Source organism: Apaloderma vittatum, unplaced genomic scaffold (assembly GCF_000703405.1).
Source record: "Apaloderma vittatum isolate BGI_N311 unplaced genomic scaffold, ASM70340v1 scaffold44741, whole genome shotgun sequence".
NCBI lineage: Eukaryota > Metazoa > Chordata > Aves > Trogoniformes > Trogonidae > Apaloderma > Apaloderma vittatum.
The window spans coordinates 7,334-17,370 of record NW_009699298.1 but is presented as its reverse complement, the minus strand read 5'-3'; positions in this window follow the sequence as shown (position 1 = coordinate 17,370).

Below are 10,037 nucleotides of genomic sequence, written 5' to 3'. Positions count from 1 at the left end.
CCATACATACTTGCACAGAAGATTTAATGGTGATTGTCCCAGCAGGTATTTTCTAATACAGTTGTTACCAACTTTGATAGTTATTTCCAGTAGACCTATAGTCTAGAAAAGCTGACAGGTAAGCAATGAGCACTAGTGCTGTAATAGGAATAAATATCTTCAGGTAGTCAGCTGAAAACCACAACCAATACACTGAATCAGTGATAATAACTATGTTTAAAGAAACTGATTACAGTCGCTGAATGTCACGTTCATCCCTGTGAGAGTGAGAATATGATGTGTTACCAGCGTGTTTCTTGAATTGGTGTCTACTCAGTCACATCCTGAAACTCCAAAGTGACTGGGACTTGAATGTAAAGGGTGGTCAGTGAGAACTACTTTGGTGCTGTATGCAAGGTCTAAATGAAGTAATGTCATATGCAGTTGTCTTTTAAGACAAAGACCCAAATGAGTTGGTGTAATACTGAAACACTAAATGAATGCTGTAGACAGCGCTTTTGCTTAACACACCACTGCCTAACGCTCAGGGAAGGATCCGGCCATAATCTGGGTCTGCATTGTTACATATGAATGGTAAGTGCAGAATTTAGGGAACAGAAATAAAGGAAAGATGATTTTAAAGTCTCGAAATGTGACTGATCGCCAAGTTTTTATCATTCTCTGTGCTGTGAAAGTATTTGTCTGGCAGCATTAAGCATCTGCTTGCCTGTTCGCACAGATGCTGTAAGTAGAATTTGACCTTTTGTTCAGTAAGTGTTTGAATATTTAATGTAAAAATATTAAGTTATCAGAAAGGCTGGCTCTTTTGGGAAGAGTGTTCAAATTTTATACAGCCCAAGTTGTTAAAGTACTCTGGAGCATGAACAACTTCAGAGCAGAACAAAGCAGGCAGTGTTAATGTGTAGAAACTCCAGAAGTAAATAACAGCTGTTCAAGAAGACTTCTATTAAATATGTATTAATTAATTTGAAGTGCATCACTTAAATATGTGAAGAGATTATCTTGTGTTAATTTACATTAAAACACACAGCACTTGTTAGCCTCATTACAGTATCCTAAGTATATCCTAAGCTACCACCTCATCCTACGTTGAGCATTTCGTTGGGTGTTGATTGCTTTCGATTTGCCCTTTTAAAATGTCAGAGAGTGGCCTCCCTTTCTTGTTGCATCTCTCCTTTCTCTCACGTTTTGCTCTTACATAGTTGCCATACTTACTTGTGTCTGTTATGCACAGAGCATAAGAAACTTAAAAATAGATTGTGAAAATATAACAGTAATTGCCCAGTTCCCTGTTATGCCCACCTGAGCTTCATGTGTGGGTCTCGCTGTTAGCTTATGAACCAGCAGAGAGAATCTAAGTGTCTGTTTGTATAGCAAAATGACTTTATGTGAAGATTCAGTATCACCTTTAATATTGGAAAGATACCTAGTAAAAGGGGGGTGTCTTTAGTGAAATCATAGATAAAACTCACTGGTGGTAATAGAATTTGTGGACTGAATCAATGTATAAATGTTAATAAACCCTCATTCCATTAATGAAAATTCAGTATTTTTAGCTGGACCTGATAAGATAAATGGGTTTTTTACCTGTGTTGGTGCTGATAATATGTAAACTTTTAAGACTTACTGATAATTTGCAGAGATTTTTCTTCTCTGTGTCGTTTAGGCAGCTGATCCATCTGCTAGGCTGTTCTTTCACCCCATTATTTTGATTCTGCAGACTTCCTGGTTATAAGCTGGAGTCCAGGTCTTGTTTCCTGCACTTATTCTAACAAATTCATCTCTGGATGACGACTTGCAGGCAGGTCCTGGCAGAGTAGGAAGGGAGAAGGAAACCAGAATACATGGCTTTAGCAAATGCTCAAAGGCCGTGACAAACTGCTATGTTGCATGGTTCTCTTGAGAAGTGCAGGATATTTGCTGTAGTTTTGGGTTGGTTACAGCCTCTTCACTTATGACTTTGTACTTCACACCTAGGTTGTGTTTTCAAGATCATCTCTGCTGGTATGTGTGCTTAGGAAAACATTTTTCCTAAATGAAAGCTGAAGTTTTGCAGGATAATTATGGCAAAATCAAGGTTTGAAATTCACAGCTTCTTAGTTTAAGAGCAGATTTAGATGTATGTATCTTCAAAAAGAGACCGTTAAAGGCTTGCATCACAAAAATTTCACTTCCTGCGCCTCTGCCCTAACATCCAGTCAGTGTTTGCTGTGCTGAGAAACTTAGAAGCTGAGGTAGGAACAGAACTGTCTGTGGCTTTTTTTTTCTTGCTCATTTGCTCATTTGCGGTGCTTATCTGTGCAACCTTAAATAATAAAGTGTTCACAAAGGGTGGAGATTTAGGCTGAGATATTTTTTGTGGGCTAATATGCCATGGTGTGTGGTAGAGTTCACCATCCCCTCCATTTTGTGAAGAGTCAAAGCTGGATTCCTGCCATAGAGGTGCAGGGAAACTACCCAGTTAGCTCCTGGTTTTGATAGGAACCAGTGTCTGTACTGGGGCTTGCAAGAAATTGTTCATGTTGAGACATTATGGAACATTGCTCTATTTTTTTTCCTGTACTCTTAACGAATGTTCAATTCGTAGTGACAAGGATTATTTGATCCTTTGAATACTTATTTTAGGGATAAAAAGCCTGTTTCCTTTAGGATATCTGTTAAAAACCTATATTAAGACCTGTATTAAGTCACATTGTTCTCATACTGTGACTTGTTAGGAATCTTCTATTGAAAAGTCCATAGCTGATCAATATTAAGTTGAAAATATTGCATAGTTTCCCGACTGTATTCATATTCCTGACCTCATCTGTCAAAAAGACTTTGATACTTGCTCAGGTCCAGGCAGACCTATTAAAGGCTTTCCCTGAATTATTCTTGAGCTGGCAAAGTTACCGCTTGCCTATGCGCTGTCTCGGACCGATGCCTTGGGGGCACTGAAATATTCCAGCCTTCAGAGATTACTCCCTCTCTGCCCTGTGCTTTGCTCACAGACAGAAACCCACTGCTCCTTCCTGTCAGCCTCTGTAGGTCTGCACCAAACAGAGGAAATAAAGGCAGCTGAACTAAAAGGAGGGCCAGATGGTTTCCAGTGAAATGTTGAGTAATGAATGCTTTTTCACCAAGATCTCTAAATGCACAGGTAACTTCAGGGCGAAAAAAGTCTGTCTGCATTGCAAAAAGGAAAACATTTCATACGAGGCAAAAGGGTTGCCATTCACCAGTCTGTTTCTTTGCTTACAGTTAGAAGCTTAGAAGTAGTAAAGGTAAGGAGAGCCTAAGATGTTTCTTGTTAAACACTTAAGGATGGGAAAAAATGTGTGAGGGTAATTATCTTGATTAATAATCTTATTAACAAGTAGATTTCTTTAAAGATGTCAAAACGGAATTTTGCTGACTTGAGGTGAAACTACAGCCCTCTAAGTTTAACTTCCCTCTTGCACATCACTGTCAAATCTTCATTGTTTCACAAAGTAAATTCAGTGTCTGATACCAAACAGCAGTGTTTCATAGTTTCTTGTTCCAGAGGATGTCACTCTCCTTGAAATGAAGGGGACAGAGATGCTGTTTGGGTAACTTCTATTTCTGTCCTACTGCCTGTGCAAAGGGGGATGGAATATCCAGTGTAGCGGGTAGGAGCTGATGAATCAGTGGATATTTAGGACCTTTTTCCTGCTTGGTGAACAACATTAAGTGTAAAAGTGTAAGAAATTTTAAATATCCAACTTTGCCAAATCTGATACGAAATTAAGTGTTCAGGGTAGCAGTTAAACTCAGAATTGTTTGACTTTGTGCTGCAGTCCCTGTATAGCTGTGCCATGTCATACTGCTAATCGGAATGAGGTCACAAAACAGAGGACATTCAAATCATGTTTCATGAAATGTAGGAGGAATCCCAAAATCAACAGTAAACAAGGATGAAAAGGAAGGCAGCACAGTAAGGGCAAGAAAAGATGCTCGTTTCCCGCAGTTCCTGCCTCATTGTTTATTCCAGCTTCCTGCTTTTTCAGTTTGCCTCTCAAGCCTTTCTTGTGCATATACATAGATTATAGTATGCAGAAGACTAAGAATAAGCTGAAGGCAGAAGCTGACTTAATGAAGACATTCTTGTGATAGAGAAAAGATTTTGTTGTCCACAGATGCGCAAAGAAAAATAGAAAAGCAGCTGCCCTTAGAAATGGAGTAAAAGTAGAGATGAGTGCCACGTCATGGTGCTTTAGTCAGAATCTGATGTGTTGAAAGTCTTTGAGAGGATCTTTACTGTTGTACAGAGATATAACCAAGAGGAGAAAAAATAAGCTTCTGCTGGAAAAATACTGCAAGTCTCGTGTATTAGATACTGTCCTGAATAGTGCTAACTTTTTGTCAACTTTCAGCTGGAGATTACTGATAAAAGGAAATGGCTTTCAACCATTCTGTTATGGATGACAATATTAAAAATTAGTTTCATGTCAAAAACTTCTGTTTCCTTACCACCAAGCTGTATAGTCATGTGCTGTCATCTTCTAGAGGAAGATCCTGAAGGGCAGAAGCCCTCATCTCATTACTTTCCATCTCTCCTCTACAGGTAGTTAGCTTGCCTTTTCAGAAAGCCTTTTTGGCAGAGACAGCATAAAGGCGATAGAAGAAATCTGTGTGGTGGGGGGCAGGTAGGTGAGATGAAGTGGAGCTGAGATACAGCAACCAAGTGAAGGCTTCCTGGGTCACCTGGCCTGCGGAATGGAGAAACTGGGGATGTAGTTGGTCAGTGATGAGTTACTACATTACAGAATACGTGCACTACACCCAGGAGGTGGTGAGCACTGGAGTTTGGGTGAACTGGGATGGCCTGTTTTACTCCTTGCACTGTGTGTTTAAAGTATCACCTGAAGCATTCATGAGAGCAAATGTAGCTGGTGGCATTTGGACTGTGGAAATTACAGTTTGTAATACTTTTCTAATAGTAATTGGAGTATTTAAAGAATTATATGACTAATATTTCAGTCAGGCACTTAAAACCTTGGAATTTCAGGAAAGAATACTTCTTTTTACACAGCCTCGATCAAAAAGCCAGAAGTAATATGGGATTCCTCCGAAGCAGTAGCCATGGCTGGAGCAACATACCTGGTGAAATATATCAGTGGTCCAATCTGCTTTGACAACTCCTATGTAACTAAAAATAGGAGAAATAGAAGAGAAAATTTGTAGGGCTGGTAGTTGCTTGTATTTTTCAATAATTTATCAAGATTCGAGAGCACAGATTTCCTTTGGGAAATATTAGTTCTTAGGTTTACAAAGTGCCTTAGTTGTAAATACCCATAAAAATGACAATTTGGTAGGTCGTATTTATTCTTAGGCGGGTCAAAGGACATTAGCGTATTCCTACTACATAAATCTGTCAGGTACAGAATTTCTTTATGCTCCCAAATCACAAAAGTGCCTCTTGCAGTCAAGGAGAAAATGTCACATTATTGCCAATCAAGGACAACAAACAAGCATATCGATCTCTACCCAATAACTTTTGCCCTGCTTGCTAAGTTTTTATCACTGAAACTGGACACATCAAGGGATTGGATTTAATATATATATAGTGCTGATTTATTATAGGAGGAGAAATACAGTCTGGCCTTACTTCTAGCTCAATATTTTAACACTTATTCCTTACATGGAAGCTTGCAATGACTTTTTCTGCAGCCAAAGTGTGTAACTTTCAGAGATCACTGGATGTGCACAAATCTTCAGCTTGCATAGGTACATTGACTGTTCTAGGTGTATGTGCATCCTGCATCTGGTGGTCTTACAGTCCTGAGTCTTTTAAGAGTTTACATGTGTGGAAGTCTGTAGCAGTGTCGCTGTTTCAGAGAGGCATAACTAAAGATAAGCTTGCGGAGGGCAGATGGGAGGGCATGGAGGCACAAAAGGTCTGGATGCTGCTTGCCAAGCCTGCTCTGAAGATGCATTGACTTTCATCTGATCTGTGGAGCTGTGTGTGTAAAGCCTGATGTACAAGGGCTGTTTCCAGTGTCAGATGGAAACGCTGAGCTTTGCCAGTTGCCCTCAGATTACCTCTCAGAATCAGGACCAAAATGAGAATGTTACAACTACTTTCATGCCATTCTCACCTTTCCAGGTAAATACAGAAAGCCGTAGTTGCCGGCGCAGTGATGAATCATTACTTCGATCCATCCAAAGAGCCTTGGGCTTTTTCCCCCTCCAAACATTTAACTTACTTGCAGAGCTGACAGAAAAGCTGTAGATTTTTTATCCAAATATCCATTTGCCTTTCCATTTATCTACTTTGATCTAAAGCATAGAACCTGATGGATGCCCTAGGTAAATCAAACATTTTCTGTCTGCCAAAATGGTTTTGCAAATGCTTATTTCATGCCATTACCATTTTTCTGTTTCTAGCAGTAAATCAAAAAGTATCAGCCATTCATCCACTTTAAAAGTAATGCCTTTCCTTTGCATAATTACACGTACCCAGTGGAGATCTGTATGCACAGTAAATCTACTCCTTTAAAAGGTTTCGCCTTAAGTGCCACAGTGACATAAATTGGTGTAGCGCAAATTTATTTATTTAAAAGGTTTATTCTTTTAAGTGATTGGGTAACTGTAATACTTCTATTGTTTGATTTGGATAGGGAAGACTTTTATTAATATATCAGATTTAATTCTGCAGCAAATGTTTATGTAGGAAGGTCTCACTCCTTGCAGGACTTCTAGCAATTGATATGTGTGTGTAATTTATTCTCATTACAATTTTGTTCTTAACTGGTGTTCAGGGGGTCTTCACTGTATCTCCAGTAGATCCTTGAGAATTAAATAGTTCAACGAATGTATTGAGCAAACCTGGAAGAAGTATGCATGGAGAAGTGTACGTATTTGGACATTACCTCTACACATTTGCAAATAGCTTAAGTACAGTATTAAAAGTGAGTGAGAAATTGCCAAAAATAAATGTCTTCCAGTAATAAGTGCCCTGGACAGCGTTTTGGCAAAGTAAAGATTAAAAAAATGGATCTCTTAATCATACTCATGTAAACCTGCTCATCTTTATAATTTGTGCTTGTAGCTCTCAGGGGTGTCAAACCTAAAGCAGACAAGGCCAGCTGGTGGAAGCCTAGGACCAAAATGATGGGGTTTTTAGGAGATTTATTTTTAGGCTTTATAGAGTTATCTTTCACTCCAATTGTAGGAAGTGTCTTAAAAATATATATAATCAAGCAACTTACCAAAATGGCAGAAAGTAGAAAAGTACTGGTCAAGCACGTAAACATACCTGGACTGCTTTTGAAATTGTGGCCACAGTATAATCCTGCAAATATTTGAATGTATGTTCAGTTTAACACGTGAGAATTTTTCACATATGCACCGAGTCTGAGCATACACCAAACTGCAGGCTGGGTTTTGAGATAAGTAATGTTATGGAGAACTGATCTAAATTTCTAGTATGAATGTATTTTCCATTGATATATTTTCCATGGTACTGGTTGTGGAAGTAAAATTCAAGGTGGTTGTATTTTGTTAGGTTATGCAATAAAAACATACAGAAACGTTTTGGGGAGAGGATGGTTCATAGGAAAGTTTCGGGTCTTGAATCTCATTTGTTTAATAAAGGTAGTTTCATTACACAATCAAAATATTCACCCCTGTAATTTCACACTATTTCAAAATGTTACCTCTTTTTGCTGGCATTACAGAGCAGTCAACACTCTTTTCTATAGTTGGAAAGGAAAAACCTGAGAAAATGCCTGATAATGATAACTATAGATTTAGCAAGGGCTGTGTATTGGAGGGAGAAATTTTATTATATGCAGCTCCGTATCCCACGTCCATTAAGATCACTCTTCTGAGCTTTCGTTTAAAATGGATCTGGCTTTTTGGGGTCTTTTTCTAATACATTAAGTAGAGGTTGCCAACTGTCCTTTTTGATCAGAATTGATTGTGGTGGTTGCAATCATACAGCTTCACAGCGGCATTGGGGAAGAGTAGCAAATGCTGGGAGGGGGCCTTGGGGAAACAGGGGACATGTCCCGCTCAGACACTGGGGAGCAGGTTTGATGCTGGTGTTTGGACTTCAGTTGATTTACATACTCTGAAGGTCTGATTCTGATTTTAGGTCAATCCTAGCCATTGCATTTCACACTAACACCGATACGTGACAGTGAATGTTAAGGCTTTCTTTAGTATTTAGGCTGATGCTTATACACCCAGGCTAACGCAGCTGTTCAAGCCAACCTGGTCTGTGCTCAGAGGGCTGTATGCCCTGAGTAGGAAGAAAAAGCACTCTAAACTGCTTTGTAGTGGTTCTCGATAAGAGCAGGATTGTGTGATGTAGTTGCCCATGACAGAGACTAGATTAGTAATTGACAGATGCCTCTTTGAATCCCGTGTCTTAGAGTGTGCTCATGGGAGCTGCTGAAGGGGAGCGCTGGGGACTGCAGCCTTCCCCTCTGAAACAGCCTCCCCTCTGTTCTGCAGTTGGGAACCAGAGGAGCCACCTTAAAGGGTGAGAGAGTACCTCAGCTCACAAACTGGCGCAATCTTTGTCTTCCCATGCTGTTTGCATCGATGCTAATCAATGTTAATTATGGTAGTGGGGCTTGTGATGTACTCATTATAAGAGCCATCCTATTTTTCTGTGCTTGTGCAGTCTGTAACACAATAGAGCCCTGATTGGGGTTCCCTAGATGCTACAAATAGTAATACAAATTGTGATAATAATGAATACGTGGTTCATGGTGTAAGACTACCAAACTCAGTTCATACCGCCTGCTGAAGCATCACTTGGTAATTCTGTTTGCAGTTACCATGAACTATGGCATACTGGATATGTCCTGGCAGTTGGGGCCTCAGTGCAGTAAACCCTTTAAGCTTTTTAGTGTTTAAATAGATGCTTGTTTTTAAATTTGCATTTAAGCCTGTGCTTGTTAGTGTAAATATATGCTTAAAGGTGAGCATGTGTTTAAAAGCTCCTCTGATTCAGTGTTATTATTGTACTGGATTTATTATCCCACCACCACTGCATGACTATACTGGGAATTGACAGGACAGAGTGCCAGGATATATCTTTCTTTCCTAGGCTGGAGGTTGTAGGTGGGAGAGCGGGAAGATGCAGCTGAGCAGCTGGTTGGGCGTAGGTTGCCGCGAGGGTTTCCACCTCCTGCAGGGGCTGGAAGTGGGTGGAAGCCAAGAGCTGGGAACTGATGCTTTCCTTCTTCCAGAGGCTGTGGTCCCCTTCCCTTCCATGCTGGGCACCCTTGTACTAAGAGCTTATACCTGACAGGTGCAGTTTCCTGTGATGAATTTGGTTCAGTTGTACTGCTATCCTCCCTGGGAATTTCAGATCCATTGTTTATATGCATTAATTGGTATAAATAATTGCTATTCAGTCCCTGACTCTGCATCCACAGGCCTTACCTTTGTGAGTTCCAGTGACTTAAATAGTCTCTTTGAAAAAAAAGAGTTATGAAAGTTTCCCACAAAGAACCCTCATTGCTTGTTACCTGTTTGTTATGGATATTGGTTCTAGTCGCATTTCTTCAATTCCCATTAGACTGCATGCCTGGATTTTAGTTTTGGGTGTGCACTTTAGACCTGTGATAATCTGCCTGAGTCTAGTTAGTTCTCTGTTGTTTACCAAGCCTGTGTACCAAAACGTTTAAATTGATAAGGTGTTGTATTACCTCTCTTGAGTGTGTATGTTGTTTTGAAAGGAATTTGAGTCAGTGTTTAGTTGTTTTATGTTTGCAGTTAATTTAAAATACTTAATACAGCAGCTAGATTTTTGCCTGTTACCTGTGCTTTACTGAAATTTCATGATCTACAGCACACTCTAGTGATATCTGGAAATCATGAAGTTAGACCCAGTCAATTTTATTTCCTTTGCAGTGAAGCAAAACTTAGGACACCACTAAGCAGAGTCTGGGAAAGAAAATGCCTTTGTATCCAAGATGGGAAGCAGGTTGAATCCTTTGGTTGATAAAACAAAAAACAGTCTTAGAAATTGAAACTACAGAATATTTGTCTGTGAAAAGAGTATCTATGTACTGAGTTCC